We start from the raw sequence: 23476 nt of genomic DNA, 5'->3' as shown, positions 1-23476 counted from the left end.
ATGTGGCTAAACAAAATTATTCAAATGCAAAATGGAAATGACTTGAAACTATTATCTCAAACTAATAGATTTTTTTCAATAATTGCATTATTTTATTACTTACAAAGGAAATAAATAATCATTAATTCACTATTGTTAATTTATTCACCACAACTTTATTATTTATCATTTACAATCAAGTTTAGGTAGTTTGGGCTCTATATTTGTCTTGCATGCATGTAAGTAGTTTCATTTATGTCTATTTATGTCCATGTAAAGCAAAAAATAATTCTATGAGTAGAGAAATAATTCCATCTAAGTTTGAATATCACAGCCACTTTCCGAACTTGATTATAAATTAAATATTTTCTTTTGGGCCCACTATGTGTAGATAAACGGAACTTACACTTTCATCTCCATAGTTCCACACACACTTTAGCACCACACATGCTTTTCTTCCACACAGAATTCAACTCTGCATAAACTTTAGCTAGACTAACAATATTAATCAAATGCACAATGGAATTGTTAAGTTATGGTATGTTCTATGGTTATAACAATTTACTTCTTTTCCTTATTATATTCAAAAAATTAGCAATCACACTTACATAAATTAAAGTGCAGATAGAACATTAAACGATCGACAGAAAACAAGCCAAGACAATAGACACAAGATGTGGTGGCTAGCCAGGGACAAACCCCACAATGTGTGGGGAAACCCTTTGATCAAATCTTCTTTTATCTTCAATAATTCAGCAGAGAGAAATAGTACAATAAATCTGATTCATATCAGCAGTAGCAAACCCTAGATCAATAGCATCAGCATTAGCGGCTTCATTATCAAACTAGGGCAGACGATATCTTGCAAACCGTTCGTCGGATTGACTTCATTCCACCACCAAAAGTTGCGGCTTTCAGAGGAGGTTCAGATGAACCTACAGTGCAGTTCCAAAGAGGAGATCTTCTAGGCCACGCAGGTCAATCTTTACTTCTACAGTTACAACTTTAGTTTCAGTAGTTTCTGGCTTCAAACTAGGGCAGTCAATATCTTGCAAACCGTTCATCGGATTGACTTCATTCCACCACCAAAAGTTGCGGCTTTTAGAGGAGGTTCAGATGAACCTACAACACAGTTCCAAAGAGGAGATCTTCTAGGCCACGCAAGTCAATCTTTACTTCTCCAGTTGCAGCTTCAGTTTCAGCATTTTCCGGCTTCAAACTAGGGCAGTCGATATCTTCCAAACCGTTCATCGGATTGACTTCATTCCACCACCAAAAGTTGCAGATTTTAGAGGTTAAGATGAACCTATAGCGTAGTTCCAAAGAGGAGATATTCTAGGCCATGCAAGTCAATCTTTACTTCTGCAGTTGCAGCTTCAAATTCAATAGCTTCCGGCTTCACATGTGTGAGAGAGAGACCCATTTCAGCGCAGTAGAGAAGAGACTCATTTCTGCGTAGTAGAGAGAGAGAGAGATGTGATGAGATGAGTGAGTCCAAATGAGGAAAATTCCTCTTATAATTATACACAACGTTGGTGGGTGAATAGATGCGACTGTTGGGCTTCTGAGCCTACATGAGTTGTAGGTCGGCTTGATAATAATTCCATAATCAAAATAAATTCATATCTCCATGAATACTTATTGGAATCGGATGATCTTTATATCAATCTTACACCTCTCGACGAGAGGAGTCTAATAAAAATATTATCAGCCATGAATAAGATGACCCACATGAAGTTTTTCCCTGGTTGCCAATTTTAACACTCCCTCTCAACCATGGAGAACTTCATCTGCAATCTGTCTATCGGTCGTTACTATTCATCCATCAAATGCACTGCCCTGTACAGCCTGACCCTTGCCCTGCTCTGCTCTATTATGCCTGTTCTTCTTTGTCTTGTTCTGCCCTGCACTGATCTGTACTGTTTTGCTCTGTTCTGCTCTGCTCTTGCATTGTTCTGTTCTTCTCTGCTTTTGTCCAAATTATGAAGAAGAAGAAATGATCGAGGATGTATCATACTGACTCAAAGTCAGTCTCAGAGTATGTACCACTGGTCCCAGACCAGTCTCAACCAACCCGAAGTCAGCATCATAGTGAGTACAACTGCACTGGTCCTAGACCAGTATCATCCTCCACTGACTCAAAGTCAGTCTCAGAGTGCGTACCACTGGTCCCAGACTAGTCTCAGCCGACCCGAAGTCACCTTCATAGTAAGTACCACTCCTACCACTGGTCCCAGACCAGTATCGCAATCTTAGAGAGTGTACCACTGGTCCCAGACCAGTCTCAACTGACCCAAAGTCAGCGTCATAGTATGTACCACTCCCACTGGTCCTAGACCAATACTGCACTGACACGAAGTCAGTCTTGGAGTATGTACCACTAGTCCCAGACCAGTCTCAACTTACCCGAAGTCAACGTCATAGTATGGTACAACTCCTACCATTGGTCCCAGACCAGTCTCAACTGACCCGAAGTCAACGTCATAGTATGGTACAACTCCTACCATTGGTCCCAGACTAGTATCGTAGTCTCAGAGAGTATACCACTGGTCCCAGACCAGTCTCAACCGACCCGAAGTCAGTGTCATAGTATGTACCACTCTCACTGGTCCCAAACCAGTACTGCACTGACACGAAGTCAGTCTCGGAGTATGGACCACTGGTCCCAGACCAGTCTCAACCGACCCGAAGTCAGCGTCATAGTATGGTACAACTCCTACCACTGGTCCCAGACCAGTATCATAGTCTCATAGAGTGTACCACTTGTCCCAGACCAGTCTCAACCGACCCGAAGTCAGCGTCATAGTATGTACCACTCTCACTGGTCCCAGACCAGTACTGCACTGACACAAAGTCAGTCTCGGAGTATGTACCACTGGTCCCAGACCAGTCTCAACCGACCCGAAGTCAGTGTCATAGTATGGTACAACTCCTACCACTGGTCCCAGACCAGTATCATTGATCCCATACCAATGGAGGTCATCCTAGCGTAGGGAGTACGGTAGATACAACGATGCGTCCATCGGTACTACTATGGTCCCTAACTTCATTTCCCTGCTCATTGATCAGATGAGAGGTACTTCCCATGAGTCCCAGACTTCATGGGTAGGATACCTCGACAGGAGAACTAATCAATCCTGTCCTCACAGGAGAACACATCAATCCTGCTACAATCGCCGTGGAGAACACATCAATCAAGGCTACCATGGAGAACACATCAATCCAGGCCTCACAGGAGAACTAATCATCCTGCTACACAGGAGAGCGAATCATCCTATTCCACAAGGGAGCGAATCATCTTGTCCCACAAGAGAGCGAATCATCTTGTTCCAGTGTGCACCACCAGGGAGGGTGAGTCACCCTGTGGTCATATGTTGCTCCAGTAGGAACTGCAAGCCCTCAGAGCTCCCAGAGCTCAATGTATGCAACATGCAGGACCCTTGTACAAGGGTTTCTTACCGACTCCAAGTCGTTTGGGAAAATCACAGATTAGATCTTTCCTCGGGGCTTTGACAAGGTGTATCAACCTGTACATCATCTTAATGTGATGGAGCTTCCTTGCTCATCGACTTACCATATCCCATATGATGTCTATCTGCTGGAGCAATTGACGAATACAGGATTCCTCAATAATCGAATCCCACATCTGGTTGTTACAGAGAATCACAGTGGTATCCAATGTAAATACAAACAGCTCACTGAAGAGCTTTCGCAACCAGACTGCCTCACACGAGGTTATGCTAGCAACAATATATCCTGCTTCGACGATGCTCAAAGCCACCGACTTCTGCTTCCTACTCATCCAAGATATCGAAGCAGATCCCAAGGTGAAATAGTACCCGGAAGTGCTCTTACGGTCCACCACACTTCCTGCCCAATCAACATCAGTATATCCAAGTAGTCTCACATCTCCGGCAGGGTATCTTAATCCATGAGAGATTGTGTCCTGAAGACATCTCAGAAGATTCCCGACATCAATCCAGTGAGGCTCAACCAAATATGAGCTCACAATGCTAACTGCAAAACATATGTTTGGATGGAGGTTCACCAAGAACATCAATGCGAATGAGTTTTTGAAACTCAGAGGCATTTCCCAAGTCTGGTCTGACATCACTACCATATAACTTCTAAAAGTTAAGATCCTCGAGGTAGTCACAGGCTTGCAGTCCATCATACCGAATCTTTCCAATATATTTACCACATATTTTCCTTGAGATAGGAAAATTTCCCTTGGCTTCTACTACACTTCAAGTCCTTGGTCCTTCATTTCAAATTCAGAAGCCATCTCCCTCTTACATTTGTGAATGAGAGGGTTTGCACCTATTAGAAAGAGGTCATCCACATACAACACCAGTATGAGAGGCTTGTCATCTTCAACCTTAAAGTAAAGGTTAGGATCAGCTTCACTCCTAGTGAATCCCAGCTTCATCAAGTAGCTATTGATCCTCTCATACCATGCTCGGGGTGCTTGCTTCAGCCCATAGAGAGCCTTCTTCAACCTGCATACACGAGATTTTCAATCATAAATCTCAAATCCTTCAGGTTGCTCCACATAGACCTCTTCTTTGATAGAACCATGCAAGAACGCGATCTTAACATCCATCTGATGTAGGTTCCATCCTTGTGAAGCCATAAGGCTATGATCAAGCGGATGGTCGTATATCTGGCAACAGGTGCAAATATCATAGTCTATACCTCCCTTCTGGGATAAACCACGAGCAAAAAAATGAACCTTATACTTTTCCATACTTCCATTTGCTGCATGCTTTATCTTGTAAAGCCATTTTGAAGTAACAATTGTCTTGTCCAGGGTCTGGGAACTACTTCCTAGGCATCATTCTCCATAATAGACTCATATTCTATGATCATAGCATCCTTCCATAGTTAATGCTTGATGGCATCTGAGAATGATGAAGGTTCATTTTGTATGATCGTGCTCATGATGGTCAGGTATCCCTGATACCTGTTAAGTTTCTTACTTTGATGGAAGGTTCCTCAGGGTGTAGCATGTCCTTCAGCATCACCAAGTATCCCCTAAGCCATGAAGGCCTCTTCCTAGAAGAGGAAGGCTCATGTGGATGCGGATCAATCGGATCCATGGGTTCTTCTACATCAGGCATTGATTCATCATCCTTTTCTTCCAGTTCCCTGGTGTCGGCTTCTTGAGAGCTACTCAAATTCAGTAGATTGTCCACCCTGTTGAGAGCCATATCTTTGTCAAAGGTGACATCATGACTAATCACGACTTCCCTTTGACCGGTGGTGAACATTTCTTCAAGAGTTTAGGAACCCAATGCTTGATGAGGGCATTGATTTTGTACATATACGACAGTGATTGTAGTTTCAGCCCATAGAAACTTTGGAAGTCTTTGATCATGTAGCATGGCCCAGACAACTTCCGTCATCGTGTGGTTCTTCCTTCCCACCACACCATTCTGCTCAGGAGTATGTGGTGTAGTAGTCTCCCTCTTAATGCCAACCTCAGGTATGCCTGAGTAAACCAATTGTAATATATCGGAGGTCTTGCTTTGGCTTGAGGGGAATGGTCCCCTTTTGAGCTTTCCTTTGGCACATCTCGGACATACACCTTCTTTCTCTACTTAGAATTCAGGCATCCTTGTTACCATCTGTCTTACATCAAGTAGAGCTTTGTAAAGAAGGTGGGCAAACCTCCGATGCCAAAGTTCAGGCTGAAGAGTTGTGTCACAAGACATGACACCTAGTAGACTTCCACCGACTTGATATAATGAATCAACACTAAACCCAAGACTAAAGGCATCTTTAACATTATTTTTCCATATACGTACCTTGCCATCACTGAAGGTTACCTTGTAGCCTTTGTCTTCCATTGGACACTAAGTTCTTTTTGAGGTTAGGTGCATTTAATACATCCTGGACTTTCTAGCCTTCTTGAATGGTTGTCCTCTTCCTTGATTCCCAGCTCTCCTCTTACCTTTTCTGTTGAATTTGTCATTCCTTTGATTTTCCATCAGAGGGATTTTGATCATCGTCCCAGTGTGAGTCCTTTCTATTATGGCACTCCCTTGCATAGTGACCTGCTTTATCGCGGATGTAACATCGTCCTTTTCTTCCACCCCTAGGTCCATCCTTTCCTTTTGATTTAGTCCTAGAATTATTTCTTTTCGTAGCATGAGAAGAAAAGGCAGTGGGAGGACCTTTAGGCATGGGAATTTCTTGCTCTTCTTCCCTTGTTTCTTCTTGAATGCATCTAGCCATTAATTCCTCAAAACCAGGAATTACATTATAGTTCAAAAGAGTAGTCCTGAACACGTACCATTCGGATGGTAATCCTCCAAGAGTCGTGAGTGCCATTTCCCAGTCTATCATAGATTTCCTTGGAGGTGTCCAGTTCATAGATGTAGGCCACCAAGTGCTTGTCGATAGAGTCCCGGATGATCTTCTATTGTTTTGACCTCTCCATTTTTTCATTTGTTCCAGGCAGCAGCAGATGCATTTGATGGAGGCTCAACAATATTGCCTCTCACATGATCCAACACTCCTTGATTCTCAAGGGTTGGACCGATAGACATCTTCCATCCATGATAGTCAGCTTTCTCACGGAGCTTGTCTTCAGCTGGAAAGAGTGTTGAAGACCCCATAGTTCTTTTAGGATAGCCTTGCCAATATTCTCTTCAGTGATTGCTCTTGCTCTTTCTCAGGCTTTGTCTTCACCTCAGCTCTGATACCATGTTAAGTTATGGTATGTTCTATGCTTATAAAAGTTTACTTCTTTTCCTTATTATATTCCAAAGATTAGCAATCACACGTACATAAAGTAAAGTGTAGATAGAACATTAAACGATCGACAGAAAACAAGCCAAGACAAGAGACACAAGATGTGGCAGCTAGCCAAGGACAAACCCCACAATGTGTGGGGAAGCCCTTTGATCAAATATTCTTTTATCTTCAATAATTTAGCAGAGAGAAATAGTACAATAAATCTGATTCATATCAGCAGTAGCAAACCCTAGATCAATAGCATCAGCATTAGCGGCTTCATTATCAAACTAGGGCAGACAATATCTTGCAAACCGTTCGTCGGATTGACTTCATTCCACCACCAAATGTTGCAGCTTTCAGAGGAGGTTTAGATGAACCTACAGTGCAGTTCCCAAGAGGAGATCTTCTAGGCCACGCAGGTTAATCTTTATTTCTGCAGTTACAACTTCAGTTTCAGCAGTTTCCGACTTCAAACTAGGGCAGTCGATATCTTGCAAACCGTTCATCGGATTGACTTCATTCCACCACCAAAAGTTGCGGCTTTCAGAGGAGGTTCAGATGAACCTATAGCGCAGTTCCAAAGAGGAGATATTCTAGGCCACGTAAGTCAATCTTTACTTCTGCAGTTGCAGCTTCAATTTCAGTAGTTTCCGGCTTCAAACTAGGGCAGTCGATATCTTGCAAACCGTTCATCGGATTGACTTCATTCCACCACCAAAAGTTGTGGCTTTCAGAGGAGGTTCAGATGAACCTACAGCATAGTTCCAAAGAGGAGATCTTCTAGGCACATAAGTCAATCTTCACTTCTGCAGTTGTAGCTTCAAATTCAACAACTTCCGGCTTCACATGTGTGAGAGAGAGACCCATTTCAGCGCAGTAGAGAAGAGACTCATTTCTGCGTAGTAGAGAGAGAGAGAGAGATGTGATAAGATGAGTGAGTCCAAATGAGGAAAAGTCCTCTTATATTTATACACAACGTTGGTGGGTGAATAGATGCGACTGTTGGGCTTCTGAGCTTACATGAGTTGTAGGTCGGCTTGATAATAATTCCATAATCAAAATAAATTCATATCTCCATGAATACTTATCGGAATCAGATGATCTTTATATCAATCCTACACCTCTCAACGATAGAAATCCAATAAAAATATTATCAGCCATGAATAAGATGACCCACATGAATTTTTTCCCTGGTTGCCAATTTTAACAGGCACTGACTTGAAACTATTATCTAGAACTAATAACTTTTTTGGCATAATGGCACTATTTTATCAGTTACAAAGGAGATAAATAATCATTAATTAACTCTTGTTAATTTATTCATGAAAAAATTATCATTCATCATTTACAACCAATTGTAGGTAGTTTGGGCTCTATAATTGTCACACATGCATCTAAGTAGTTTCATCTCTCTCCACATAAAGCAAAAAGGAATTCTACAACTAGAGAAATCATTACACAAAAGTGTAAATAATTGGGATTCTTTCCCCACATGATTATAAATTAAATATTTTCTTTTTGGCCCACTATGTGTGGAGTAGTGGAACTTACAATTTTATCTCTATAGCTCTACATAGACTTTACGTTCTCACATGCTTTTCTTCTGCATAGACATTAACTATACATAGACTTTAGCTAGAGTGTAAGTCTCTATAGTTCTACAATATTTGTAGCTCTAAAACTGGTGGAACCAAGCCATGTGTGGATGTAAATCATGTGTGGAGGTACAACATATGCTGAAGTGAGGCATGGGTAGAGGTCTTTGCACTAGATGGGGTCAAAAGGTAGACTTTAGTTCTATAGAGATGACAGTAAAATCCAGATTTTTTTGCAGAAATGAAATAGCATGGCTTCAAAGAATTTAACTTTGTCCATAGATATGTTCCACATAGACTTTAGCTCTGAACATGTCTTAGTTTTTCACATGTATTACTTAAGCACATGATTCGGTTATACTAGTTTTAGATTTAGTAGTATTTTTCCAAGTAGGATACTTCTGACATGGGGATATAGACATTAATATATGGACATAGATATTTCTCTTAATGGTGTTAATAGATCTTATTATCAGAAATTACAAGTTTATATCATAACTATAAATTCCTTTGCAATTGTTGGCAAGTGGAATTAGGGAACTTACATTTGGACATACCATCTTGTTTGACACACAAAATAACTCTAACCCACCAAAACTGTAGGAAAAAAGGAAAATATTTCTAGTAAATCACTGTAAGTGTCATTACTTGCTCATGAATATACATATCCATGCATCATTGAAAGCTACAATAAAAAATGTCATACGTCATAATTGAAATATTCACAAAAAATTATACTTATCTATGCATCTAAAAATGGTTAGAAAGATAATTTTTAAGGCCATGTACACATTAGCTTTGTTGTACTTGATCGCCTTTGAGCTAGATTTAGAATCTGACGAATTAAGTTGTCAATATATTTTACGACAATTTTCAGTTAACATATGATCAAGTCAAGGAGTTTGTTATGTAGTTGGTTTATCGACTTCGTCCAGTGGTTAGTACTATATTGACCTTTTAACTAAACCAAAACAAATATAGGGATTTACCAAAGACTCAGTAATCTATTATTCAGTTCCAGGAAGTTGAATACACTATGTGGGTGTCTTATGTGCTAGGCTTTTTCAAGGCAAGAAATATAGGGGTTAAGAGTTCATTATGAAAGTATTTTTTGATGGAGAGTTGTAAAATTGAGAGTTCATGAAGTCATAACCAAGGTTGTATTTCATTTTGTTTGTGTAGAGTGAACCAAGAAACTTAAATTAAAAAAATGAGAAATTAACCAAACTACTTAGTGGGAAGGATTTCTGTCCTCATGTTGCCTTTGTGAGTGAGGAGGGGAGGTCACATGGCCCTCATGCAAGACCAAACATTGGCCAACCCTCAAATTATGTTCTTTAATCATGTTGTTTAAGGTGACTTCAAGTAATATTTTTTTATACTTTTATATTTTAAATATTTTTAAAATTTACTAAATTTGAAGGTTAGTTAATTGAAGTTGTATTTTTTAAGTTGTATTAAAACTAATTGAAGCATGTAAAAAGTGAAGCAACATGGATTAAAATCATAATAGATAAGTTTCTTAAAGCATGAGCTATATGTTTGTCTTGATGGTATGTTGTGGCTCATGAAGGGGATGTGTGTGGAATAAAAGATATGTGGAAGAGAAGGTATATGCAGGAGAACATGTATGTGGAAGGAATGCAAGTGTGGAGAAATAAATACAAATGATTTCACAGACATGGAAATTGGTTCAAAATATATAGATTATTTTCCACTAGCATTAGACTTAGTAGGATTTTTCCAAGTGTGAGACTTATTAGACAAGGATATAGACTTTGATATATGTACATAGATATTTCAATTAATGCAATTAATAAATAAAAAACATAATTAGATGATAAAATTGACAGAGCGTATGTTATCTTGTTAATGCAATGTCATAAATGCATGTATTCGTTTATTTCATTGGTCCTCTTTCTATAATGAACCACTAAATCCAAAGTTAAATATGAGTGTCCTTGCGACAATATGCAATTTTACAACGTCATTATTCATTGATATGTTAATATTGAATCATTTTTTTGTTGTTTTTTGTAGTTTCATGCTAGGGAAGCCATACTGATTTTGCATTCTCCAAAGAAAGATAATATTTGGATTCTCAGTATTTTGAAACATTGAGATAGTTGCTTGTTTTGATTGGATTCTTTGTTGACTTGAAAGGGAACAATTTTTCTTGATCTATTGTGGAACTTCTAAAGTTTTTTTGGTGTCATTATAAACGTGGACAATTTCCATTCAATGTGAGGTATGTGCATTTTAGCCATATGTAAATGGTATTCATAGAAAAAAATTCTGATATCTATAAAAAGAAAAAAAATGGAATGCAAAAGTATTTATGTTTTCTTGTGTGTATGTATTTATAAAACTATAGTCCATAGATACAAAAAAGGAAAAGACAACAAATGGATGACAAGAATATGATTGAACTAAAAAAATTTGGTGTGCATGAAGAAGTTGATATTACTATTGTTTTGGATAGAAATAATTTGACTTGCTTAAAATAATTCAGTTTTACTCTTGGATATTGCTTGTTTGATTCTCTATGAGTACTTTTGCATAATATATATACTTCTATAGAATTGAGGCAAAGGAAAATACAACATTTTAGACCTTTTTGCAAAATAATTGCAATGAAGCATTATTGTCTTATAAAAATATGTTAAATACATATTCATTGATGATAATGCATAATGTTGATGATGTTGAGGTTTATCTTCAAAAAATGTCACAATCATTCCACCGAATGAGAGGGGACATTGAGGAGACATTTTTTTCATACATTGGTTGCCAAAATGGCTCAACACACCAATAAGAATTTGGTCAAGGATGCAAAAGAAGCCATACTTTCATCTCAATTCATATGTATGCATGCACACATATGACATATTGTTTCATGATAAAAATCCCCTTGCTGGACACTTTGAGCTACTCTTGTGGAAAAAATAAAATGCACATATCAATAGTCATAGAGGCAATATAGATGATTTGCCATATGCATTGATCAAACAACAATGGTAAAAAATATAAGCCAAGATGCTATCACAAAGACTTCAACAAATACAAAATTTCAAGGGTGTTTGTACCAAAAGCTTATTTCAATGCATTTGTCATCTAACACAACATGAATATGATGCAAGTTGTTTATATCATATTATGGCCCAAACTTTTTCAAATGTTGTTTTACAAAGTGATCCTTTTTCATTCAAATGCATAGACCACTATGTCAAAGTTAACATACAAAAAAACAAAATAGGAATTTTGGATTGGAAGTGTTATATTCTTCTTTTGGCACTCACATATGAAAGAGGAGCTATAAAAGATGGTAATTTTTTGTGTGTGGATGGCTTATGTTTTTGGGCTAGATATTTGTGTATAGATGTTTTGACTTGATCAAACTCAGACAAGTCCAATTCAACCGCATGTTATTCAAAATAAATAAATTATGATGTTATATCATTTCAAACCATTGGAATTTATAGATGATTTAATTATGAAAAGAACACCAATTCTTTCAAGAAGTGCCAACTCTATGGAATAGGAAATCGATTCCCTAGGAGAGATAAAAGGTTTCTTAGAAACAATGATAAGCCAAATAAGGAAAACATGAACATAAAATCAGTAGAAGTTAGAGTTCATCATAGGAAGAGGGAGTATGAACCAAACAACATGGCCACACTCATTGAACAAGCATTTGAAAAAATAATTGTTGGAATGCCTATCTACGATTGTTGATGTTGTTGTCGAACCTTCTTTGGAAAGGATGTTATAAAAAATGAACAACTTGACTTTCAAAAAAAGTATGTTGCAACTAGAGACATGAAACTAGAAAATGAATACACTTGCAAGCATTGTTGAAAATTGTTGGATTGTGGTGAGATTCCCATATTTTCATGTCCTTGAGAAATTAGACACAATAAATGTATCCACATTGTAAGTAAACTAACCGAGTTACAATAATGACTAGTATTATTGCACCTAACATTCAGGAAAATTTGGGAATTGGCCCAAAAGTATAGAGCTTAGCAAATGGGCTTAATTGGAGGTATAATCAATGTTTCGACTAACACATCTCGGATTCAACTCACACTTCTACGCGACATAAAAGAAAATGATACAATTGTTGTGGAAATAAATAGAAGAATGTGCTACAAAAGCAGTAATACCCCCATTAAAATTACTTTCTGACTTTTAAATTGATTGTGTGACTGAAAAGTCAAAGTGAGACAAGTGATATGATGTGATAATGTAGATAGTTATTTGAATTAAAAAAGGAGAGGAAAAACTCCTTTTGTTTGATAATATCCTTGAAAATATATTAAAGGTTATCATGTGAGATCAAACTCCCAAATACTAAGAAAAAAATTGAAATCAATTATGCCCAGAAAAGGGGCAGGAACAGAAATGAAGAGAAATCCTCCTTTTCCATAGTTGGATTTTTTGTTGTGCATACCACCAAGAAAATTCATGATCGTAGATAAATGTCATGAGGTGGAACTAACTTAAAGAGGAGCGCAGGAGGCAAATGAAGTTTGGATAAAAATAAAGGGATAGTGGGAGAGAAAGGTTGTACCTGTACCCATAAATTAGTAGGACACTGCTAATGGTGACTAAGGTATGAATGTTTCTTTATCTATTGATTTGTTCTTATGGTAAAAAGGAGTAGAGCCCGAGGGGAACTATTGAGAAGTATGGTTCATGCTTCAGAGGAACATGGAAGCCTTTAACATAGTTTTCAGGGATCTCCTAGATAAGTATATATGATTAATTAATCATGAATATGTATTAGTTACACCCATTCTATATTTTAGAACTATAAGCGGTTTTAAGTAGGAAATCACATTGTAATTTTTATTGTTCTCCTATATGTGTTTGAGTAGTGAATGGTTGAACTTTGCTAACATGCCTGTAATGAAATTATTTTGTATACATGTGTGGATTGGGAATAATCTATCACAGAAAGGCTAGAGGCACTAATATAAAAGATATTATTAAAGGGTTTGAATAGGAACCCTGACCAAAGCCAACTGTAGCAACTAGTACAAAAGTGGGTATGAATATGAAATAGAAAGATGAGCTTGCATATAAGCGTTTGAAAATAAGTGATAGTCATTTTAGAGTAGGGTATGCTTTTAATATTTACAGGAAAGTTGCAAATGTGAATGCATATATTTAAGACATACACATATATGATAGAAGGATATAACTATATAACATAATAAATATTATAAATAAGTAGAGAGTAGGAAAGTATGCTCACGTTAGATGTTTTAGGCCATGGCAATGAAGAGAACCTCGTGGATTGGACAAGGGATAAACAATCCTAGGAAAAGCATTAATAGGGCCTAAAGAGAATTCCTGGTGGTCCCCCATGATAGGAGTCTTCAATGTCCCTGGTTTGTTCCACTCCTATTAATCTTAAATAATAATTGCAAGGTTAATACAAAGTTACTTTCAGAACCATACATAAATTGTGGTAAAATAAATTTTGTATGAACACATGATAAGTGAAGAAAACAATAATACATTTAGCACCAGAGTAGCCATGATAAATTGTATATAATCCCACATGAAATTCTAACTACATGTTTGCAGAATAAACCAAGAAAAATAATATTAATAAGGGTGTGCAAATCCTAACTAGAAACATAAGAACATACAATAATTTTTAAAAGGAAAAGAATTACTCAGTTACATTTTTTAACAACGTGGGAAGAAAATCCATTGTCCAACCTTACATGCTCAAATTTAAATTATACATAAACATTAAAGAAACCCTATTTCGGTATATGCATATTATGGTCATGCATAGTAAACATTGTAGGGAAAAAAATGCAATTTTTTATTCGGAAAAATGAAGTGAATATTCATTCAGCCATGTAGGTATCGACCATGCACCCAAAATTCAATGTAAAAAAAATAGGGAATATAATAGAAGGGGTTAGCCCTCTCTATACAATTACAATTACTATGAAAAAATTGTCTACAATAACTAGGTTGTAGCCCCATAAAATTTTAATATAATTTCTAGACAAGGCACAACCAAAGAAGTGAAATTTTTGTTTAGATAAGGCTCTCTCTATAAAATCCAAAACCTTAGAAAATTTCATGTAAACTAGAAAAGTTGAAGCATGTTAATGGCATCCATAACTTGTAAGACGAAAATAAAAATGAGAACATGTCGCCCCTATGATGAAAAGAGGAAAAATGTTCTATATCCAATTCTAGAAAATGTTAGCCCAAAAACCCCATTGTAGCCAAACTAAGATACAAGGAAAGCATAGAGTTTCTTTAGTTATCCCTCGTATTTATGAATAAAGTTATCATAAGGAAATGAATGAAAATTTTATTAGCATATGGAAATCATTACCTTTGGGAAGTGGAGAAAATCTTTTGCCTTAATACCCTATTACAAAGGAAAAAACACTTTAGTATCATGATTACTATTAAAAAAACCCATTTGCAAAAAAATGAGGTTAGGGTTTGAGATTAAAAGTCGGCTATGGGGGATTTACCTTGCAGAAGCTGTAAGAATATGTTTCATTGCTAAGAACCTTTGAGAAGTCAGACACCATGACCAAAAAACTTTGCAAAAGCCACGGTTTACCCCACACATTTAATCACAAATAAATAAGTAGAGAAGCAAGTAGAATCACCATCGGAAAAAACCAAGAATCCTAGCAAAAGGTATAGAGAATCATACATGTAGCAAAAGAAGTAAAAGGGTCAAGGAAAAATGTTGAATTAAACTTGGGCATGGTTTCTTGCCTCAACCTATAAGAAAGTTCTCCTTCTGTCAACTTACTATTACGGGAATAAGTACCCTAGGGCTTTGGGTTGAAACCCCAACAGAGCAAGAGAAAACTACAGTAAGAAACACTCATAAAACTCAGGAAACATGCTTATATAAACAACTATGTGATAGCGACCATACCCAGATGTCCTACATTTGGGTAGTTTTAGTAGCGTTCAGACCCTCTGCAACTCCTGATGATCTTCAAATCTGCAAATAAACCAATCCAAACATACATAGCAGCATATAGATAAAGCATTTTAATGAAATCAACTTTATATCATATAAGGAAATGATTAGTTATACATCAAAATAACATTCATACATGAATTACAACAGTATCTGATGCATAAACAAAGTTAATCTCAGGAACAAGACAGTGTTTCCTTTTATTGTAGAAAGCTATAACCAACACGGAGAGAATTCACCTGAGTCTTCTTCTTCCAGCTCCAAGCGGAACCGTCTTCCAGATCCGTCCAGTCCCAGTCTTCAACAACATCCTTCCATAACCAATACCATAATATCTTAAGCAAGTGGGAGAATATCAACACTCAAGGAAACAAGGGTTTACTGAAACTTGGGGAAGTGCTTGAAGCACAAGGATACTTCAGACTCAGTCAGGGATAATCTCAGTATAGTAATTCTATCTCCTCACCTCCTTAAGGCCTTCCCATACAAGTCTATTTATACTTCTCCCAATTAGTTTTTTAGTTGGGAAACAGTTGGGCCATGGGCACTAGGAGGTAATCAACAGGTAAAACCCATGAACTCCACCCACAGTTAAGGAAATTTAATTCTTTTAAGTGTTTTAACACATATACATGGGTTGGGTATTGACTAACCCATGTGTACACGCTTTTATCTCATGGAAAAGTAGTGTATAGGGAATAAAACATTATATTTAAAATATTTGGACCAAGTCTAGAACGAGGGGTTGCCCTAGGCCATAAACCAAGCATCACAAATACCAAGGGTGGTAACTAGAGCTATAACACTTACAAAGCCAAACTAAAAAAATCCATTGTGTAAAAACTTCAAACTCAAAGGAAAAACGTTAATTCAGGTAGTTGATCTTAGGGTTGTAGAGATCAGCTCTCAACAAGAGCCCAAGGTGAATGCAACTATTGTAGTAGGAGTTAGAGGAGGTATTTAGTTACCCTAATTACATTTGATGATCTCCACCATTGAGCACACCAAGAAAATTACCACCATCTATAGGGGACGCCTAGTTTGGTCATGAAGGCCTACTTCCATATAAACTCTTCATGTGTATGCAAGCGTCATGAGGGTCTAGGGTCCAAAAGGTTTTCCAAATAACTCATTTTTTTAAAACACTGAAAAAATACAATCACCTTAGTTATATGCATATGTGAAATCATATAGTTTGAACATGCTTGGTGGATAAGGTTTTTCACCATGCTAGGTATGCATTTATATATAAAAAAAAGGGTTGGCATGAGGGATATAACCAACTATCAAAACATAAGATATGAGATATAGCCCAACATTGAATATAAAATTTGTTAAAAAGTGCCATAATAAGAAAGGTGATTACATATGGTAATTATCCCCATTTCCTAGACTTGGATAAGGTTTTACACCACGTGTTGCCTAGTAATATCATGCCTTGGAAACGAAGCACGAGGGTAAGACTTAGTTACTAAGATGTATATAAATTAAATTGGATACCATATGGAGTGCCAAGCCAATAGTAAAATCTAGATAGAGTGCTCATGACGTATATAGAAGATGTAACAATGTCACTTGTTGTGAAAAAAGAAAAATTTAAAATCCAAACAACTAGAAGTGTAAATTCTACTAAGGGAATGGGAGGTCTTCTTGTAGAAAAGAAAAATTATTACATGTTAGGCTGGGAGGTAACTCCACAAATCGAATTGTGTTATGGAATTAAGATGGATCGTAGATATATACATGGAGAGAGAGAATCTTGGGTTTCATCTCCTTGTGTCTCTTCATCTTCTAATTCTCCTTATTTTCTATTTACAATATTTACATGGATTTACCTAATCCCAAAGATTAGATGTCAACATTCCCCCTGTTAAGGGATGTTGGTGAGTCCAACCATCATTCTGAATCTTTCAAAATTTTCTCTTCCAGGTGCTTTGGTGAAGATGTCTGCAATCTGTTCATTTGTGGAATAATGGAGTAGGTGGATTATCTTGGCCTCAAGATGATGTCACATCAGATGGCGTTTTGTATTGATTTTCTTCATTCGATCATGGAACTTTCAGTTTTTGGACAAATTTATTGCAAAAGTGTTTTCAATCATGAGAGGAGTTGAATGCACTTGTTTCTCCTACAAATCTTCCAGAATTTTCCTGAGCCACACAATTTCCTTTGTTGTTTCATCTATTGCCACATATTCTGCCTTAGTTGTGGAATCCACTGGAACTGATTGTTTGTGTGATCTCCAGGAGACAAGTCCTAATCCAAGACTCATAACATAACCTGAAGTAGATACCCTACTTTCTTTATCTCCATCAATGTCCGAATCAGAGTATCCAATCAATTTGAAGTTGCCCACCTGTGTATACTTAAGTCCGAAGTCTCGAGTTCCCTTCAAGTACTTTAGAAATATTTTTGCAATAAACCAATGACCCTCACAAGGATTTTGCATAAACCTGGATAGGATTCCAACAACAAATGAAATATTTTGTCTGGTAGTAGTTAGGTAGTTGAGGCTTCCTACAAGCTGTCTATGCTTCGTTGCATTGTTAAATTATTTTCCTTCAATGGATGTGACCTTTAAGTTCTGTTCCATTGGAGTAGTCAAAGGATTACACTCAGTCATGGAAAACCTATTCAACATATCTCCAATGTACTTCTTCTAAGAGAGGAATATAAACTCCGTATGTTGAGTTACTTCAATACCAAGATAGCAGTGAACATAGCCCAAATCTGTCATTTCAAAACCTTTCTTCAATTCCTTCTTTATGGATTCAATGTATCTCTCATTGTTACCTGTCATTAGAAGATCATCTACGTACACCATAAGATATAAAACTATTTTTCCAACTTTCTTTACAAAAAAAGTTGCATCATCAAGATCATAATGTTTGAAGTTGAGTTTCAGAAGGTACTCAATTAACTCATCGTACCAGGCTCAAGGTGCTTGTTTGAGGCCATACAAGGATTTTATAAGCTCAAATACTTTTTTTTCTTGACCCTTCACAAAAAAGCCTTCTAGTTGGGACATAAAGACATCCTCTTTTATATCTCCATTCAAGAAAGAAATTTTTACATCCATTTGCTGGACTTTCCAACTGTTCTGGGTTGCCAAGGCAAAGACTGTCCAGATGGTAGCCCATTTTTCTGTTTGGGAAAAGGTCTCCTCATAGTCTACCCCTTCCTTCTATGCAAATCCTTTTTCCACAAGACTAGCTTTGTGCTTCTCAAGTGAGCCATCTTCTTTATACTTGTTCTTGAAGACCCACTTGCAGCCTATTGGTTTGGTTCCCAATGGAGGATCAAACAACTTCCAGGTTCCATTATTTATCAAGGCATCATATTATTTTTTCATCACTTCATTCCATTCATCATGAGAAGTAGCTTATCTGAAGGAAGTTGGTTCTAAATATGTAGACAAATTAAGTTCAAAAACATAAGAATCATCCATATCAACAGGTGAATCTGAATTGTCTACGTTACCTCCGTTCTGTCTGGTTATGCCTCTTGTTCCTATCTTTCCATCCTCGTTAGGACGAACACTTTCAAGTGTCTTTGTAAGCCATTTTGGAGTACCTTTCTAAGATGGCCTAGGTTGCTCAGCTCAACAACAATGTCAGCCTTGGAAGATTCAAGAAATATCACATCTCTAGATATTATAAACTTATTACTGAATTCATCATAGAGATGGTATGATTTGGAGGTATTTGATTACCCCAAGAATATAAACTTGCGACTCCTTGCACTGATTTTGTTTCTTTGTTCCTTAGGTATCAAGGCATAATAGGTGGAACCAAAAACCCTAAGATGCCTCATTAAAGGAATGTGTCCATACCACATTTCATAGGGAGTCTTGTTTTTTATAGCAATAGATGGAAACCTATTTTTTATATATACAACACATAGAATTAAATCATCCCGAAACATCCATTTAACATTCTTGAAAAACATCATGGAACGTACCATATTTAAGATTCTCTTGTTCATTCTTTCAGCTACTCTGTTCTGTTGGGGATTATAAGGCATTGTTGTTTGATGTTTGATTACATGATGGAAAAGATAGTTTTCAAATTCACTTGAAGTGTACTCTTTTCCATTATCTGTGCAAATAGTGCCAATATGAGATTATGCATCATTTCCATTCCATGCATGAAAGTTCTTGAATGTTTCAAAAGCATCAAATTTGTTCTTCAATAAATAAACCCAATACATTCTGGTGTAGTCATCAATAAATGTCATCATGCATTTATTACAATTTGTAGAAGAAACAAGCATCGGGCCACATAAATATGAATGAATGAGTTTGACTTTTCTATGTGCGATGGAATGTGAATCATGAAAACACTGTTTTTTTTGCTTTCCTAAGATACAAGCATCACCTTGGTTAATTTTCCTAGGAATTGTAGGCAAACTAGTAACACAATTTTTCTTCAACAAACGAAGGTTGTCATAGTTCAAGTGTCCAAATATGGCATGCCATAAAAGACTTGATGAAAATGTACCTTCATCAAAGTGAGAATTGTATGAGAAGTTCTGTGCACAAACAAAGGTTCCTTGTAGCTTCATAAGTCTTTCTTCTTCTATCCCCATCATGAAAAGCGAGTGATCGGATGCTTTTGTGACCTCAACCTTTCCATCAAACATATGAATGGAGTGTCCTTGCTGGTGGATGTGGAAAAAATACAACAAGTTTCTCCTAAGATTTTGAAGATATAGAACATCATGTAGAAGAAAGTTTGGAAGACCAGGCAATTTAAGCCTAATGGTGCCAAGCTCTGATGGATCGAGTTTTGACTTGTTTACAAAGTATACTGCTCCATCTACATTTATAGCGAATTCTTCAAATAAATATATTCTGAAATTCATGTGGAAAGTTTCTCTTGAATCAAACAACTAATCATCTTTCCATGAAGCAAGTGAAGCATTGAACAAGTTTTCAGTTACTCCATTGTTGCAATGTGCCACAACATAGTGAGTGGATTCAGGAGCTTTACCTTTCCCTTTATCAATGGTTTTACCTTTCCCTTAATTTATTTCCTTCTCAATTTAGTCCAAAGTAAGCTTACATGTGGACACATCATGTCCATCTCTATTACATCGTATGCAATGAAGATCATACTTTTCTCCTTGGAACCGTCTGCCCCCCTGCCTCTAAAATTCCTCCTTCCTCTTTCTCTTTGGCTACCTCTTCCTCTAGAAGAATCTTGTGCATGATTCTTCTCTTTATGTGCAAGACACACAACTTCTTCAGAATACTGAGGAGTGTTCTTCTTCCTAAAAGCCTTCTCTCTCTCAGAAAACTTGTTTTCAAGGGAGTCAAAGATAATCTCCTTAAGGTTTCCACTTTCTTGAAATGACTCAATATAAAGTGAATAGGTGGGATATAGTGCCTTGACATAAGCTATGAGAGGAATGTCTATCTCAACACCATTAGATTTTATATCATGCATAATGGATGTTACTTCTGATGCTAAGGTAAGAGGGTCATCATTTTTCAACTCAAGGCTTAACAACATAATAATCAATTGAACAACTTCACGTTCAAAGTGTGAGTCATACAATTCCTTCAACTTCCTTAAGGCTTCAAAGGAATTTGAAAATGGATAAATATGGTGTCTCACCTCTTCATTTACTGATGCTGCAATCAAGGCATATGCCTTACTATTTTTCCCCAAATGACAAGCTCTTTATCTATTGTGGGATTTTCTAGTGCATTCTCTCCTTCCCCTTCACAAACCCCTATCTACAACTCATTGAAAATGAGGGTGTGTTTTATCTTCCAATACCACTCAAGTTAGTTCTCTTTTCCAGGGAGAACCATTCCAAAAATTGGCATTAGTGAATGAATTTTGAGGAAAAAAATATGTGTATTGTGTACTGTGTAAAAAATGCAGGCTGCTGGAAATATAATGTATAAAAATAATTTATGGTAATCACAACGATAATGGATTTATTGGAGGGTTAAATATGGTTACTTGGAGAGCGAAGGATGTTTAACTGGATGGGAGTTAAATGTCAGAAGTTATATATCATAGTTATATAATAGAGGGAGGGTTATGTGGAGGGTTTAGGCTGAATAGTGGAGAGTTAAAATACAGTGGAGGGTTGAATGTTAATATATAGGATGGTTGATTTTTGACTAGTGGATAGGTGATAAGTAGTGGCCCAATGGGATAAATTAACTGGTGGGGAGTCGGGCCCCATAGTATTGAAGAAAGGTGTTTTGCAAGGTCATCCAAGGTGGTAATGGGAGATAGGAGTTGTGGTGCCGTAAGAAAAGAAAGGGGCGGTAGGTGGTGTGGGGGAAACTGGGGTGCGGCGGTACCCCACCTGCTAACCAATGGAGATATGGGAAACCCCATGGTCCATTTGAGCCATGAATCAAGGTTATGGAAATCATGCCAATTTGAAGGTACATGGAATTTAAGTTTGGTCCATGGGAAATAAAAGCACAAATTTTTTTAAATAAAAATTTCACGCAGACACAATTATTTAGGCCAAAATGCATGCCATGAAAAGAAAGTTCAAAATACTTTATGCAATTCAATCAACTATAAATCCATTCAATCAACTATATTCCATTTAATCAACTATATGCCAATCAACTATAACTCCAACATATATGCCATTCATCAACCATAAAAACTTCCAATCTCTTAAAAGACTTACCAAATGCCAAACACGATCAATATGTACACTTGCAATTTTTCAATACCTCTAGGTAGACACACTAGTCTTCACACTGATCATATATTTCAATGCACCAGGTTGCGAAGCAATGCCTTAATTCAACAATACAACCACTTCAACAGTAAGATAGAATGCAACATGCAATGTTTAACACACTCAAGGCAAGGAGAGGTCTCGACCAATGGAATCATCAACAATACACATGATTTTGCAAGGATTTGATGGAGATATCAGTTTGCAAAAGATGTAGAACAAACACAGGAGGGAGTTAGAAGGAAAGAAAAGAAGCCAAAAATGTGGTTGTCTCTGATACTATGTCAGGCAAGTAGGTAACTCCATAAATCAAATTGTCTTATTGCATTAAGATGGATAATAGATATAAACATGGAGAGAGAGAACCTTATGTTTCATCTCCTAGTCTCTCTTTGTCTTCTAATTCTCCTTATTTCTATTTACCATATTTGCATGGATTTACCTAATCCCAAATATTAGGTGTCAATATTACATGTGATATGTATATATATAAATTCACAGAAAAAAAAGAATGGCAATTATAGTTATTTTCTCTAAGTGATTTCTAGGTGATGTTATAGATGGTATCAAAGTGAAACAAGTTCAACATTGTTTCCTTATGCTAACCATGAATTTGTTTAATAGAATTAATGATTCCTTTTACACAAAATATGAAGAAGACTAGGTAGGAGGAAATAGTGATAACGTAGCCACAAAGAGATATCCACATTGGTGAAGAAGAAATCCATGCGCATTTGGGCCCACAAGCACAAGTTTCCACCAAGGAATTATTGAATATGAAGAGATACTTGTTGATAAAGCTAGTGAATCTCTGTGCAAGACATGAGAAACGGCTAAAAACTAGTGTAGAATAGGAAAAAGTTATGAAAAAACTTGACAAACAAATGGAATCCAAAAAATGTGGAAACAATAAGGGAGGAATACAACAAAGGAGATACATATAAGAAAAAGACCTATTAATAGATGGCTGCAAATAATGAAGTGAAATTTGAGAGGGAGAAAGAGCATAGTTCATCAAAATTCCATTCAAATCCTGGAAAGAATCCCAAAATGGAGTTATAAGGAGAGTTTGAGAAAATCATACCCCCAACCTATGATGGGGAATCTGGAAAAAATAATGGATGAAGTCCTTAGAAAAGCAAGAATTTTCTACTAGAAGGCCAAACAGGAGAACAAATACATGTAATCATGGCCTAATAAGAATAAGGACGTATTTTTCCAAGGTGGAAAAGGAGGAAAACATAGGCAATTTAAGCAATTTGGTAAGGGAAATAAAAATTGGAATTTTAGTAAAAACAATAATCAGACCTAAAGAAGTCAGATGCAAACTCAAACTAGATCTAAACATACTAAATTTAGCAATAAAACATTTAATTGGAAAGATAAATAATCTTTAAGTGATGGGGCTACAGGGAACCCCACCTTTTACGAAATTGTTCCTACAATACAATATCAATAC

This window comes from Pinus tabuliformis, chromosome 7 (assembly GCF_031772625.1).
Source record: "Pinus tabuliformis cultivar Carrire ecotype Pingquan chromosome 7, CPIR1, whole genome shotgun sequence".
NCBI classification, from domain to species: domain Eukaryota; kingdom Viridiplantae; phylum Streptophyta; class Pinopsida; order Pinales; family Pinaceae; genus Pinus; species Pinus tabuliformis.
This window is presented reverse-complemented; position numbering follows the sequence as displayed.